Source organism: Megascapheus bottae, chromosome 1 (genome assembly GCF_031878675.1).
Source record: "Megascapheus bottae isolate mThoBot1 chromosome 1, mThoBot2.hap1, whole genome shotgun sequence".
NCBI lineage: Eukaryota > Metazoa > Chordata > Mammalia > Rodentia > Geomyidae > Megascapheus > Megascapheus bottae.
In genome coordinates, this window is record NC_143509.1 from 12,415,482 (window position 1) to 12,433,776 (window position 18,295).

Genomic DNA, 18,295 nt, shown 5'->3' on the forward strand with positions numbered 1-18,295 from the left:
CCTAACCCTAACCCTAACCCTAACACTAACCCTAACCCTCACCATAAACCTAACTTTCACCCTCATCCTCACCCTCACGCTAACAATTATCCTAAACCTAATCCTAACTCTAACCCTAACCATAAACCTAATCCTAACGCCTACCCTAAACTTAAACGTAACCCTAAGGGACCCTACCCCTAAACCTAACCCTAACCCTAACCCTTACCATAAACCTAACGTTCACCATAACCCTCACACTAACCCTAAACCAAACCCTAACTCTAACACTAACCGTCACCCTCACCCTCAACCTAACCCTCATCCTAACAATAACCCTAACCCTAATTCTAACCCTAACCGCCACCCTACAATAATCCTCATCCTACCTTAATCTTAACCCTAACCCTAACACTCACCCTCTCCCTAACTCTCACCCAAACCTAAACCTAACCCTCACCCTAACCCTAACCTCAACCTCACCATCACTCTAACCTGAACTCTAACCCTAACCCTAACCCAAACCTTAAACTTAACCCTAACCCTAACCCTAACCCAAACCCTAAACCTAACCCTAACCTTAACCCTCACCCTAACCCTAACACTAACCCTCACCCTCACCCTAACCCTAAACCTAACCCTATCCCTCACCCTAAGCCTCACCCTCACCCTAACCCTAACTCTCATCCTAACCCTAACCCAAAACATCACCCTAACCGTAACACTCACCCTAACACTCACCCTCACCCTCACCCTCACCCTAGCCCTAACCCTCACAATTACCCTAACTCTCACTCTAACCCTAAACTTAAACCTAACCCTATCCCTCACCCTCACCCTAATCCTCAGCCTCACCATAATCCTAACCCTAAGCCTAATCCTAACCCTCACCCTAACCCTAACCCTAACCGTAACTGTAACAATAACCCTAACCATCACCTTAACCCTTACCCTAACCTAATCCCAAACCATAACCCTAATCCTAACCCTAACCCTAACCCAAAACCTAAACCTAGCCCTAGCCCCAACCCTAAACATAACCTTAACCCTAACCCCAATCCTAACCATAAAGGTCCTTAAACCTAACCCTAACACTTAACCCAAACCAAAACACTAACCACAAACGTAACCCTAACCCTAAATCTAACCCTAATTCTAAACCTAATCCTTACCCTAGTCCTATCACTAACCCTAACTCCAAACCTAACTCTAACCTTAACCCTAACCAGAACCCTAACCCTAAGGTTCCCTAAACCTAACCCTAAATCTAAACCTAAACGAAACACTAAACCTAACCTCACCCTCATCCTAACACTAACCCTAATCCTAACCTTCACCTTCACCATAAGACTCAACCTAACCCTAACCCTAACCCTAAATCTCACCCTAAACCTCACCCTAATCCTCACCTTCATGCTCACCCTCACCTACACCCTAACCCTAACCCTAAAACTAACCATAAACATAACCCTCACCATAACCCTAACCCTAACCCTCACCCTAACCCTAACCCTAAACCTTACCCTCAGCCTAACTCTCACCCTAACCCTAACCAAAACCCTAACCCTCAACCTCACCCTAATCCTTACCCTAACCCTAACCCTAACCCTAACACTAAGGGACCCTAAACCTAACCCTCACCCTCACCTTAACGAAACCCTCACCCTCACCCTAACACTTACCCTAACCCTAATCATAACCCTAACCCTAACACCAGTCCTAGCACTAACGCTAACCATAAACCTAACCCAAAAAACAACCCTAACACTAACCCTAAACATAAACCTAAACCTAAGGGTCCCTAAATCTACCCCTAAATCTAACCCTACCTCTAATCCTTACCCTAACACTTACCCTCACCATAACCCTACCCAAACCATAACCCTTTCCCAACCCTCCCCCTAATCCTCATCCTAACTCTCACTAAACCTAAGCCTAACCCTAATCCTAACCCTAACCATCAACCACACCTTAATGCTTATCCTAACCTTAAACCTAACACTAACCCTAACCCTCACCCTAACCCTAACCCTCAACCTCACCCTCACTCTAACCCTAACACTAACCCAAAACCTTACCCAAACCCAAACCCTAAACCTATCCCTAACCTTAACCCTCACCCTCACCCTCACAGTCACCCTGACCCTAACCCTCACCCTCACCTTAATACTAACCCTAAACCTAACCCTAACACTCAACCGAAATCTCACCCTAACTATAACCCTAATCCTAACCTAACCTAACCCTATTCCTAACCCTAAGCCTCACCGTAAACTTCACCCTAACAACAACCCTAACCCTAATCCTGACCCTAAACCTAACCATAACCATCACCCTAAACCAAACCCTCAACCTCACCCTAACCCTAACCCTAAACCTCACCCTCACCCTCACCCTGACCCTCACCCTCACCCTAACCGTAACCCTCAGGCTCACCCTAACCCTAACACCAATCCTAAAACTAACCCTCACCCTAAACTTAACCCTCACACCAAACCTAACCCTAACCGTAACCCTAACCCTAAACCTCACTATCACCCTAACCCTAATCCTAACCCTTACCCTAACCCTAAACCTCACAGTAACCCTCACCCTAACCTTCACCCTAACCCTCACCCTCACCCTCACCCTAACCCGAAAACTAACCCTAACCATAACTCTCACCCTAACCCTCACCCCACCCTAAACCTCTGCCTCAACCTCACCCTAACGCTACCACTAACCCTAACCCTCAACCTAACCCTCACTCTAAACCTAATCCTCCCCTTACCCCAACCCTAACCCCAACCCTAACCCTCACCCTCACCCTAACTTTCAAACTAACACTAACCCTAAACCTAACCCTCACCCAAACTCTAAACCTAACCCTAACCCTTATCCTATCATAACCCTAACCCTAACCCTCACGCTAACCCTCACCCTAACACTAAGCCTAACCCTAAACCAAAACATAACCCTAACACTAACACTAATCCTAACCCTAAAGTTAACCCTAACCCTTAACCCAAAACCTAAACATAACCCTAAACTTAAACCTAATCCTAAACCTAAACATAAACCTAACTCCTAATCCAAACCCTAACCCTAACATTAAGAGTCCCTAACCCTAACCCTAATCCTAACCCTAACCTTAATCCAAGTCCTAGCCCTAACCCTAACCATAATCCTAACCCTAACCCTAAACCCAAACCTAACACTAACCCTAAACTTAACCCTAACCCTAACCATAACCCTTACCATAAGGGTCCCTAAACCTAACCCTAACAGTAACACTCACCCTATCCCTCACCCTAAACCTAACCCTAACCTTAACCCTAACACTCACCCTCACCCTCACCTTCACTCTAAATCAAATCCTAACCCTAAACCACACCCTAACCATCATCCTCACCCTAAAACTCACCCTAATCCTAACTCTAAAACTAACCCTAACCCTAACCCTCACCCTCACCCTCACTCTAACCATATCCCTAACCCTAACACTCACCCTAACCCAAACCCTAACCCTAACCCTAACCCTATGCCTAACCCAAACCCTAACCCTATCCCTAACCTTAGCCCTCACCCTTACCCTCACCCTAAACCTCACCCTAACCCTCATCCTAACCCTCACTCTAATCCTAAGACTAACCCTAACCCTTAAACCAAATCCAAATCCTAACACTCACCATAAAACTCACCCTAACCCTAACCCTAACCCTACCCTCTACCCTAACCCTAACCCTAACACTCACCCTCTCCCTCAACCTAACCGAATCCGTAACCCTAACCCTCATTATCACCCTAACCCTCACTCTAACCCTAACCTTAAACCTAATACTATCCCTCACCCTCAACCTCACAGTCACCCTGAACCTCACCCTCACCCTCACTCTAATACTAACAATAGACCTAACACTAACTCTCACCCTAACCCTAACCCTCACCCTCACCCTAAACCTCACCCTAACCCAAATCCTAACCATAATCCTAACCCTAACCCTAACCCAAAACCTAAACCTAGCCCTATCCCTAAAACTAAACATAACCCTAACCCTAACCCTAATCCTAACCCTAACCGTAAGGGTCCCTAAACCTAACCCTATCCCTTAACCAAAACCCTAACCCTAACCATAAACATAACCCTAACCCTAACCATAAACATATTCCCTAACCCTAACCCATACCCTTACCATAACTCTAACCCTAATTCTAACCCTAATCCTTAACCTAGTTCTAGCCCTAACCCTAACACTAAACCTAACCCTAACCTTAAACATAAGGCTAACCCTAACCCTAAACCTAAGGGTCCCTAACCCTAACCCTAACTTTAACCCTAAAAGTAACACTAAACCTAATCCTAACCCTAACCCTACCGCTAACCTTAAACATACCCTAACCCTAGACCTAACTCTAAGGGTCCCTAAATCTAAACCTAAACCTATCCCTTGCCCTAATCCTTACCCTCACCCTCACCGTAACCTTAAAACGAATCCTAACACTCACACCCACCCTAACCCTAACCCTCACACTCAAACTCACCCTAACCCTAACCCTATCCCTAAACCTAAACTAAACCCTCACCCTAACCTTAACCTTAACCCAAACCCTAACAATAAGCCTCACCCTTACCCTAACCCTAATCCTAAAGCTCAGTCTAACCCTCACGCTCATCATCACCCTAAAACTTACCCTCACACTAACCCTAATCCTAACCCCAACCCTAACTGAAACCCTAACCCTAACCATAACCCTAATCCTAACTCTCACCTTAAACCTCACCATCACCCTAACCCTAACCCTCACCCTAAGCCTCACCTTAATCACGAATCTAACCCTCACGCTAATCTTCGCCCTAACCCTCACCCAAACACTCAACCTAATCTAACCCTAACACTCACCCTAACACTAACCCTAACCCTCACCCTAACACTCACCCTAACACTAATCCTAACTTTAACCCTAACCCTAACCTTCGTCCTAAACCTAACCCCTACCCTAATCCTAACCCTCACCCTCACCCTAACCCTAACCATAAACCTCGTCCTAAACCTATGCCAAATCCTAGCCCTCACCCTCACCCGAAGCCTAACCCTAATCCTCACATTAACTCTAACCCTAACCCTAACCCTAACCCTAACCTAACCCTAACCCTAAACCTCACCCTAACCCACACCCTCACCCTAACACTAATCCTAACCTTAACCCTAACTCTCACACTAAACCTCACCCTCACCCTAACCCTCATCCTCACCCTCACCTCACCCTAACATTCACTCTCACCCTCACCATAACCCAAACCCAAACCCTAACCCCCACCCTAACTCTAACTGTCATACACACCCTAATCTACACACTCAAACTAACCCTAACGATAACTCTCAACCCAACCCTAACTCTAACTCTAACCCCCACCCTAATGCTAACCCTCACGGGAAACCTCACCCTTACCATATCCCTAATCCTAAACCTTACCCTCACGCTAACCCTCAACCTATCCCCAAACCTAAATCTAAGTCTAACCCTTATCCTAACCCTAACCCTAACCCTCCCCCTCACACTCAACCTCACCTTCACCTAACCCCAAACTAACCCTAACCCTAAACCAAACCCTAACCCTAACACTAACCCTCACCCTTATCCTCAACCTAACCCTCACCCTAAACCTAACCATAACCCTAATGTCATCCCTCAACCTCACTCTCACCCTAACATTAACCATCACCGTCATCCTCACCCTCATCCTAAGCCTAACCCTACCCCTAAACCAACCCTATCCATAAAACTAACCCTAACCCTAACACTAACCCCCACCCTAACCCTCACCCTAACCATAACCTTAACCCTAACCTTAACTCTCAAACTCTCCCTAAACCTCACTCTAACCCTAACTCTAAGACTAACCACCACTATCACACTCACCCTCATCTTCACCCTCACCATAATCCTCACTCTCCACCTAACCCTAACCCTAATCCTAACACTAACCCTCACCCTAATCCTCACCCAGCCCTAACCCTAAACCAAACCTTAACCCTAAGCCTAACCCTAACACTAACCATAACCCTAACACAAATCCTACACCTAGTCCTAGCCCTAACCCTAAACATAAACCTAACCCTAACCCTAATACTAACCCTAATCATAAGGGTCCCTAAACCTAAACCTAACCCTTAACCCAAACCCCAACCATAACCATAAACTTAACCCCAACCATAACCCTAAAGATAACCCTAACACAAACCTTAAACCTAACCCTAAACATAAGGGCCCCTAAACCTAACCATAACACTTAACCCAAACCCTAACGCTAACCCTAACCCTAAACTTAACCCTAAACCTCACCCTAACCCTAACCGTCACCCTCAACCGAACCCTAACAGAAACCCTAACCGTAAACCTCACCCGAAATCTCTCCCTCACCATAACCCTAACCCTAACCCTAACCCCGCCCTAAACCGAACCCTAACCCGAACCCTAACCTAACTGTAACCATAAACATAACACAAACCCAAACTTTCACCCTAACCCCTAATCCTAATATTCACACTAACCCTATCCCTAACACTAACCCTCACCCTAAACCTAACCCTAACCCTCACCTTCACCCTAACCCTATCCCTAACCTTCACCTTAACCCTCACCATAACCCTAACCCTCAACCTCACCGTAAAACTAAACCTAACTCTAACCCTAAACAAAATCCTAACCCTCACCCTAACCGTAACCCTAACCCTATCCCTTACCCTTACCCTAAACCTCAGCATTACCCTCACCCTAACCCTAAACCTAACTGTAAACTTCAACCTAACCCTCACTCTAACCCTAATCCTAACCCTAATCCTAAACTTAAATCTAACATTCACTCTCACCCTAACCCTAAACCTAACCCTAACCCTAAACCTAATCCTCACCCTAACCCTCACACTAACCCTAACCCTAACCCTAAAACTTACCCTAAACCTTAACCTAACCCTAACCCTAACCCTAACCCTAACCCTAACCTAACCCTAAAGCTCACCCTCAACCTCATCCTAAACCTAACCCTAACCCTAACCCTAAACTTCACCCTCACCGGATCCATAACTTAACCCTAACCCTAACCTTAAAACAAATCATAACCCTCACGCTTACCATAACCATCACCCTAACCCTAACCCTAACCCCACTGTAATGCTAACCTTAACACTAATCCTAATCCTAAGCCTAAACGAAACCCTAAACCTAGCCTTAGCCCTAGCCCTAACCCTAAACATAACGCAAACAATAAACCTAACCCTAACCATAGGGTCCTTAAACCTAACCCTAAACCTTAACCCAAACCCTAGTGCTACCCCTAACCCTAACCCTAACCCTAACCCTCACGGTACACCTAATCGTCTCCCTCACGCTCACCCTAACCTAAATCTAACCCTAACTGTAACCCTCACCCTAACCATCAACCTAACACCAACCCTAACCCCAACCGTAACCATTACCCTAACCCTGACTCTAACCATAAGCTTAACCATCACCATAACACTCAACCTCAACCTGTCCCAAACCATAATCATAACCCTAAACCTAACCCTAATCCAAATCCTAATCCTCAACCTAAACCTAACCCTAACCCTAACACTAACCTTCACCCTAACGCGAACCCTAACTCTAACCTTAAACCTAATCCAAACCCTAACCCTCACCGTAACTCTAACCCTAACCCTCACCCTAACCCTCACACTAACCCTATCCTTAACCCTCACCCTAACCCTCCGTTTAACCCTAACCCTAACCTTCACACTCACCCTCACCCTCACCCTAACCCTAAACATAACCCTAACCCTAACCCTCACCCTAACCCTCACGCTATCCTTCACCCTAATCCTCACATTAAACCTCACTCAAATTCTAACCCTAACCCTAACCCTAACCCTAACCCTAATCCTAACCCTAATCCTAACCCTAACCCTAACGCTAAGGGTCCCTAAACCTAACCCTAACCCACACCGTAACCGTAACCCTCACCCTCACCCTAACCCTAGCCCTAACACTTACCCTCACCCTAACACTAACCCTCACCCTAACACTAACACTAACTCTCACCCTAACCCTCACCCTAACCCTACACCTAACCCTCACCCTCACTCTAACTCTCACCCTAACACCTACCCTAACCCTAATCCTATCTAGCCCTGACCGTAGTCCTAGCCCTAAACCTAATCATAAACCTAACCCTAACCCTAACCCTAATGCTAACCCTAAATTTAACACTAAAACTAAACCTAAGCCTAAGGGTCCCTAACCCTCACCCTAAACCTAAACCTTATCCTAACCCTACCCTCACCCTAACCCTCATACTAACCCTAACTCTCACCTTCACCCTCACCCTCACCTCACTGTAACCCTAACCCTAACCCTAACCCTCAACCTCATCCTCACGCTCACCCTCACCCTCACCCTAACCCTCACCCTAACCCTAACCATAACCCTAGCCCTCAGCCTAACCCTCACCCTAGTACTCACCCTAAAACTAACCCTAACCCTAACCCTACCCCTACCCCTACCCCTACCTGTAACCCAAACCCTAACCCTCACCCTTACCCTAACCAAAACCTGAACCCTAACCATCACACTAACCTAACCCTAACACTAAACCTAACCGTCACCCTAAACCTCACCCTAACCCTAACCCTCATCCTAACCCTAACCGAAAACCTAACCCTCACACTAAAAATAACCCTAACCCTACCCCTAACCCTCACCCTAACACTCACGCTAACAATAAACCTAATCCTAACCGTAACCTTAACCCTAACCCTTAACCTCATCCTAACCCTAACCCTAACCCTAATCCTCACCCTAACCCTCACACTCACCCTAACCCTAACCCTATCCCAAACCCTAATGCTCACCCTATCAATAACCCTAACCCTAAACCTAACCCTAACCCTAAAACTAACACTAAAACTAACTCTAACACTAAACCTCACCCTTACACCTACACTCACCCAAACCCTAATCCTAACCCTAACTCTAACCATCACCCTAAACCTCCCCCTCCCCCTATCCCTCCCCCTTCCCTTCACCTCAACCTAACCCTCACTCTCACCCTCACCATTACCCTAACCCTAACCCTCACCCTAACCCTAACTGTCACACTCACCCTAATCTTCCCCCTCACACCAAACTTAACCCTAACCCTCACCCTAATCCTAACCCTAACTCTAAACCTCAACCTCACACTAATCCGAATCCTAACCCTAACCCTCACCCAAACCCTCACTCTAATCCTAACCCTAAATGTAACACCAAACCTTACCCTCACCCTAACCCTTACCCTAACCCCAATCCTAAATCTGACCATAACCCTTAACCTAACCATAACAATAACACTCACGCTAATCCTCACCCTCACCCTCACCCTAACCCCAAACCTAACCCTAACCCTAAACCAAACCCTAACTCTAACCCTAACCCTAACCCTTACCCTAACCCTAAACCTAATCCTTATCATCAAACTAACACTCACCCTAACCCTAAACCTCAAACTCACTCTCACCGTAACACTAACCATCACCCTAACCCTAAACCTAAACCTAACCATAACCCAAACCATAATCCTAACACTAAACCTAACCCTATCCCTAACCCTAACTCTAACCCTAACCCAAACCCTAACCCTTACCCTAACCCTAACCCTAACCCTCACCCTCACCCTTATCCATATTCTCACCCTAAACTTAACCCTAACCCTCACACTTACCCTAAACTTCAATCTAAACCTAACACTAACCATAACCCTAACCATCACCCTCACACTCACATGCACCCTCACCCTCACCCTAACCCTCACTCTCACCCTAGCCCTAACCTTAACCCTAACCCTAACCCTAACCCTAACCCTCAGCCTAATCCTCAACCTAACCCTAACCCAAAACTTAACCTAAGCCTAACCCTAACCCTTACCCTAACTGTAACAAATCCTAAACCTAGCCCTTGCCCAAAATCTAAACGTAACTCTGACCCTTACCCTAATGCTAACCCTAATTGTAAGGGTCCCTAAACATAATCCTTACCCTTAAACCAAACCGTAACCCTAACCATAAACGTAACCCCAAACCTAACCCTAAAGATAACCCTAAAGCAAACCCTAACCATAACACTGAACGTAAGGGTCCCTATACCTAACCATAACCCTTAACCCAAACTCTAACGCTAACCCTAAAAATAAACCTAATCCTAACCCTCAACTTAACCCTAACCATCACACTTACCCTCAGCCGAACCCTAACAGTAACCCTAACCTTAACCCTCAATCGAAATCTCTCCCTCACCATAACCCTAATCCTAACCCTAAACGCACCCTAAACCTAACCCTCACCCTCACCCTAACCATAACCATAACCATAACCATAATCCTAACCATAACCCTAACCCAAACCCTAACCCTCACTCTAACCCTAATCCTAACCCGCACACTAACTCTATCCCTAACCCAGACCCTAACCCTCACCCTAACCCTCACCCTAACCCGAACCCTCACCCGAACCCTACCCCTAACCCTCACCCTAATTCTCTCCCTAGCCCTAACCGAACCCTAACCCTCACCCTAACCCTAACCCTAACCCTACCCCTAAGCCTCACCCTAATCCTCTCCCTAACCCTAACCGAACCCTCCCCCTCCCCCTAACCTAAACCTAACCCTAACCCTAACTTTCACCTAACCCTCCCCCTCATGCTAACCCTCACCTTAACCCTAACACTAAACCTAAGCCTAACTCTAAAACTAACCCTCACGCTCACCCTCACTCTCAAGATAACACTAACCTTAACCCTAACCCTCACCCTCACCGCAACCATAACCCTAACCCTAACTTTAAACCTAAACCAAAAACTAAACCTAGCCCTAGCCCTAACCCTAACCCTATTACTAACCCTAAACCTAACCCTTGTTCTAGTACTAACACTAACCATAAACCTAAACCTAACCTTAACTCTAACGCCAATCCTAACCTAAACCCTAACCCTTACCGTATCCCAAAGCGTCACTAACCCTAACCCTCACACTAACGCTGTCACCCTCACCCTCACCCTAACCCTAACCCTAACACTAACCGTAACCCACAACCAAAACCTTACGCTCACCATAACCCTAATCCTAACCCTAACCTAATGCTAATCCTATCCCTACCCTAACCCTCACCATAACCCTAACCATAACTCTCACCCTAACCCTTAACTTAACAATCACACTTACCCTAACCCTAACCCTAACCGAACCCTCACCGTAACCCTAACGCTAACCCTCACCCTCACCCTAACCCTATCCCTAACCCTCACCCTTACCCTCAATCTAAACCTAAACCTAACCCTCACCTTCACCGTAACACTTACCCTAATCATAACCATGAACCAAACCCTAAACCTCACCTCACTCTAACCCTAACCCTAAAGCTAACCCTAACCCTAATCCTAAACCTAAGCCTAACCGAAAGCCTAAACCTAGCCCTAACACTAAACATAACCCTAATGCAAAACCTAAACCTAACCCTAAACGTAAGGATCCCTAAACCTAACCCTAACCTTAACCCAAATCCTAACGCTAACCCTAAACCTAGACCTAACCCTAACCCTCACCCTAACCCTCCACATCACCCTAACCCTATCTCTCACCGTCACCCTAACCCTCTCCCTAACCCTAACCTAACCCTCACCCTCACCCTCACCCTAACCCTAAACTAAATCTAACGCTAAAACTAACCCTCACCGTAACCTCACTCTTACGCTAACCCTCACCATAACCCTCACCCTAAACGTAACCCTACCCCTAAAACTAATCCTAACCCTAACCCTCACCATACCCCTCACCCTAACCCTAACCCTAACACTAACCCTCAAGCTCATTCTCACCCTAAACATAACACTAAACCTTATCCTAACGCTAACACTCACCCTAACACTAACCCTAACCCTAAACCTAACACAAACCCTAAACCTAGCACTAGCCATAACCCTATACATAACCCTAAAACTAACCCTAATCCTAACCCTAACCCTAACCCTAGTCCTAGCTCTAACCCTAACCATAAACCTAACCCTAACCCTAACAAAACACTAAACCTAACTTTAACCTTAACCCTAACAGTAAACCTAAGTGTCGCTAAACCTAACCCTCACCCTCAGCCTAACCGTAACCCTCACCCTCAACCTCAAGCTAACCCTAACCCTAACGCTAACACTAAGCCTCACCTTAACCCTCATCCTCACCCTAATGCTAGTCCTTACCCTAAACCTAACCCTAACCCTAACTCTAAACCTCACCCTAATCCTCACCCTCACCCTAACGCTAATCCTAACCCTAACCTAACCCTCAACCTTACCCTAAACCTAACCTTCACCCTAACCCTAACACTAACCCTAACCCTCACTCTAACCCTAAAACTACCTCTAACCTTAACCCTCACCCTAATCCTCACCCTCACCCTCACCCTAAACCTAACCCTAACTAAAAACCTAACTCAGACCCTAACAATCACCCTAACCCAAACCCTAAACCTAACCCTCACCCAATCCTAACATCAGCATCAACCACTCTAACCCTAACGCTAACTCTAACACTCACCCTAACCCTTAGTCTAACCCTAATCCTCACCCTAATCCAAACCCTAAACCTAAGCCTCACTCTCACCGTAACCCTAACCCTAAACCTCACCCTAACCCTCACACTAATCCCAACCCTAAAACTAATCCTAAATCTTACTCTAATCCTAACCCTAAACCTAACCCTAACCATAACCCTAACTCTAAACCTCACCCTAACCCTCTCCCTAAAACTGACTCCAACCCAAACCCTAACCCTAACCCTTAACCTAACCCTAATTCTAACCCAAACCTTCAACCTAACCCTAACCGACACCCTCACCCTCACCCTAAACCTAACACTAACGCCAACACAAACCCTAACCCTAATACTAACCCTAACCCTAACCCTAACAAAAACACTAATCCTAAAAATAAACCTAAACCTAGCCCTAAACCTCACCCTAAGCCTAAGCCTAAGCCTAACCCTCACAATAACCCTAACCCTCACTCTAACCCAAACCCTAACCCTAATCCTAAACTTTAACATAACACTTACCCTAACTTTAAACCTAACCCTAAATGTGCGGGTCCATAAACATAAGCCTAACACTTAAACAAAACCCTAAACCTAACCATAAACCTATCCCTAATCCTAAACCTTAACATAACCCCTAACTCCTAACCCAAACCCTAACCCACACCCTAAGTGTCCCTAACACTACCCTATTCCTAACCCTAACCCTAACCCTAGTCCTAGCTCTAACCCTATCCATAATCCTAACCCAAACGCTAAACCTAACGCTAACCCTAACCTTAACCTTAACCCTAAACCTAACCCTAACCCTAACACTTAGGGTCCCTAATCCTAACCCTCACCCTCAACCTAACCGTATCCCTCACCCTCACCCTAACCCTAACCCTCACCCTCACCTTAAATCTAACCCTCACCATCACCCTAACCCTCACCCTAACACTTACCCTAACCTTGATTATATGTAACACTAACCCTAGTCCTAGCCCTAACGCTAACCATAAACCTAACGCTAACCCTAAACTTAACATTTACCCTAAACCTAACCCTAAGTGTACCTAACCCTAACCCCAAATCTAACACTTACCCTAACCCTAATGCTCACCCTAACCCTCACACTCACCCTAACCCTAACCCTCACCCTCACCCTCACTTCACTCCTACACTCACCTCACTCTAAAACTAACCCTATCCCTAACCTTCACCCCCACCCTAACCCTAACCCTCACCTCACCCTAACCCAACCCTAACCCTAACCCTAACCATCAATGTAACCCAAACGCTCACCCCAACCCTAACCCTAACCCTCACCCAAACCCTCACCCTAACCCTAAGCCTGACCCTAACCCTCACCCTAACCCTCGCCATAACACTCACCCTCACCCTCACCCTAAACTTAACCCTAACCATTGCCCTAACCCTAACCCTATCCCTCACCCTTACTCTAAATCTCACTCTCACCCTAACCCTCACCCTCACCCTCAAACTAACCCTCAACCTCACCCAAAACCAAATCCTAACCTTAACACTAACCCTAACCCAAAACCTAATCCTAGCCCTAACCCTGACCCTAACCTTATTCCTAAACCTCTCCCTAACCCTCAACTTCACCCTAATCTTAACTCTCAACCTAACACTCACCCTAACCCTCACAATAATCCTCACCCAAACAATAACCCTAACTCTCACCCGAACCCTAAATCTAACCCTAACCCTAACCCTAACCTTCATCCTAACCCTAAACCTAACCCTAAGCTAAACCTCACCCTAACCCTTCCCCTCATCCTCATCCTAACCCTAACCTTAACCCTAACCCTAACCCTAAACCTAACCCTCACCTTCACCCTAACCCTAACTGTAACCCCCATCCTAACCCTCACATTAACCATAACCCTCACCCTAATCCTAACACTATCCATAAACCTCAACCTAACCCTAACCCGTACCCTAACCCTTACCCTAACCCATACCCTAACCCTCAACCTAACCCTCAACCTAACCGTTACAATAACCCTAGACCGAAACCTAACACTAAACCTAACGCTCAACCTCACACTCACCTTAATCCTAACCATCACCCTCACCCTCACCCTCACACTAACCCTACGCTAAGCCGAACCTAAACCCTAACCCGAACACTAAATCTAACCCTAACCCTAATCCTAACCCTAATGCAAACCCTAACCATCACCATAACCGTCACTCTCACCCTATCCCTAACCCTAACACTAACCCTAACCAGAATCCTCACCCTAACCCTAAACATAACCCAAAATTTAACGCTAACCCTAACCATAACCTTAACCCAAACCCTAATCGTAAGAGTCCCTAAACCAAACCCTAACCCTTAAAACAAACCCTAACCCTATCCATAAACCTAACCCCACCCTAAACCTAAACATAACCCGTAACTCCTAACCCACACCCTAACCTTAAGGTTCCATAAACATAACCCTAACCCTATCCCTCACCCTAACCCTCACCTAACCCTAAACCTAACTATCACCCTAAATCTCACCCTAAAACTAACCCTACACCTAACCCTAAACCACACCCTCAACGTAACCCTAACCCTAACCCTATCCCTAACCCTAAAACAAATCGTAACCCTCACCCTAACACTAACCCTCACCCTAATCCCAACCCTAACCATAACCATAACCCTATCCATAACCCTAACCCTAACCCTAACCCTCACCCTCACCCTAACCCTATTCCTAACCCTCACCCTCACCCTCACCCTAACCCTAAACATAACCCTAACCCTAACCCTCACCCTCACCCAAATCCTAACCCAAACCCTAACCCTAACCCTAAACCAAACCTTAACATAGCAATACCACTAACCCAGTACATAACCCTAACCCTAAACCATAACACTAACCATAAACCTAGTCCTAGCCCTAACCATAACCATAAACCTAAACATATCCCTAAAACTAACGCTAACCCTAACGTTATCCCTAACCCTAACCGTAACCCTAAGGGTCCCTAAACCTAACCCTCACGCTCACCCTAACCCTAACACAAACCCTAACATTAACCCTCACCCTAACTTTCACCCTCATCCGAACATAAACCCTCACACCAAACCTAACCCTAACCCTCACCCTAATCCTAACCCTAAACCTCATCCTAATCCTCACCCTCACCCTAACCCTAATCCTAACCCTTACCCTAACCCTAACCCTCACAGTAACCCTCACCCTAACCTTCACCCTAACACTAACCCTCACCCTCACCCTAACCCGAAAACTAACGCTAACCCTAACCCTCAGGCTAACCCTCACCCTCACTCTAATCCTCAGCCTCAACCTCAACCTAACGCTAACACTAACCCTAACCCTCACACGAACCCTCACTCTAAACCTAATCCTCCCCCTAACCCTAACACTAAAGATTACCCTAACCCTAACCCTCATCCTAACCCTCACACTAATCCTAACCCTAAACCTAACCCTCACCCAAACCCTAAACCTAACCCTAAACATAACCCTAACCCTAAATCTAAACCTAACCCTAAACCTAAGAGTCACTAAAGTTAACCCTAACCCTTGACCCAAAACCTAAACCTAACCCTAAACTTAAACCTAGTCCTAATCCTAAACCTAAACGTAACTATTAACCCAAACGCTAACCTTAACCCTAAGGGTCCCTAACCCTAACCCTAATCCTAACCCTAACCCTAATCCTACTCCTAGCCATAACCCTAACCATAATCCTAAACCTAACCGTAACCCTAAGCCTAACACTAACCCTAAACTTAACCCTAACCCTAACCCATACCCTAAGGATCCCTAAACATAACCCTAACAGTAACCCTCACCCTATCCCTCACCCTAACCCTAACCTTAACCCTAACACTCACCCTCACCTTCACCCTGAACCTAACCCTAACCCTAAGCCACACGCTATCAATCATCCTCACCCTAACGATCACCTTAACCCTAACCCTAAAACTAACCCTAAACCTAACCCAAACCATAACCCTCACCTTAACCCCAACCCTAACCCAACACTAATGGTAATCTTCAACCTCTCCCTATACCTAACCATAACCCCAACCCTAAACCTACACTAACCCTAACCCTAATCCAAACCTAAACGTAGCATTAGCCCTCACCCTATACATAACCCTAACCCTAAACCTAACCCTAAACTTAACCCTCACCCACATCGTAACCCTCACCTCACTCTAACCCTAACCCTAACCCTAACCCTCACCCTCACCTTCACGCTCACCCTCTCCCTAACCCTCATCCTAACCCTCACCCAAACCGCAAACCTAAACCTAACCCTAACAATAATCCTAACCCTAACCCTAACCCTAAGGGTCCCTAAACATAACCCTAAACGTAACCCTCACACTCACCCTAACCCTAACCCTAAAACTAACCCTCATCCTAAACCTAAACCTCATCCTCACCCTAACCCTAACCCAACCCCTCACCGTAAACCTCACCCTAACCTTAACCGTAACCCTCATCCTCACTCTAATTTTCACCCTAACACTTACCGTAACCCTAATCCTATCTAACCTAGGCCTAACCCTAACCATAAACCTAACCCTAACTCAAACCATAACGCTAACCATAAACTTACCACTAAACCTAAACCTAACCCTAAGGGTCCCTAACCCTAACCCTAAACCTAAAAATTATCCTAACGCTAACCCTAACCTAACCCTTAAACTAATCTAATCCTCACCCTCACCATCACTCTCACCCTCACCTCACTCTAACCCTAACCCTAACCCTAACCCTAACCCTAACCACAACCCTAATCCTCACCCTAGTCTCACCCTCACCCTAACCCTAACCCTAATCCCAACCCTAACTCTAGCCTCTCCCTAAACCTAACCCTAACCCTAACTCTAACCATAACCCTAACCCTCACCATCGCTCAAAACCTAAGTCACCCTAACCTTCATTCTAATAATCACCCTCACCCTAATCCTAACCCTAAACCTAACCAAAACCTAACCCTAACCCTAACCCTGACCCTTACCCTAATCCTGACCCTCGCTCTAACATTCACCTTCACCATAACCCTAATCCTCAACTTAATCCTCTCCCTAACACTAACCCAAAAATTACCCTAACGGTAAACCTAACCCTAACCCTCATTCTAACCCTAACCCTAAACCTCACCCTAACCCTTACACCCACGCTCACCCTAACCCTAAAACTACCCCTACCCTAACCTAAACCCTAACCTTTACCCTTACCCTAACCCAAACCCGAACCATAACCCTCACACTAACCCTAACCCTAACCCTAACCCTAAACCTAACCGTAACCCTCATCCTAACCCTCACCCTCACCCTAACCCTAACTCTCATCCTAACCCTAACCCAAAATCTCACCCTAACCCTCACCCACACCCAAACACTCAACCTGACCATCACCTAACCCTCAATCTCACACTCACCCTATCCCTAATCCTAACCCTCACCCTAACCCTAACCCTAACCCTAACCCTCAACCTCACCCTCACCGTAACACTAACCCTAAACCTCAACCTCACCCTAAACCTAACCCTGACCCTCATCCTTACCCTACCACTAACCTTAACTCTAAACCTAACCCTCACCCTAAACCTCACCCTCACCCAAAGCCTAACCCAAACCCTAACCCTAACACTTACCTTAACACTAACAGTAACCCTAACACTAGCACTTACTCTAACCCTCACCCTCAACCTGACCTTAACCCCTAACCTAACCCTAAACCAAACCCTAAACCT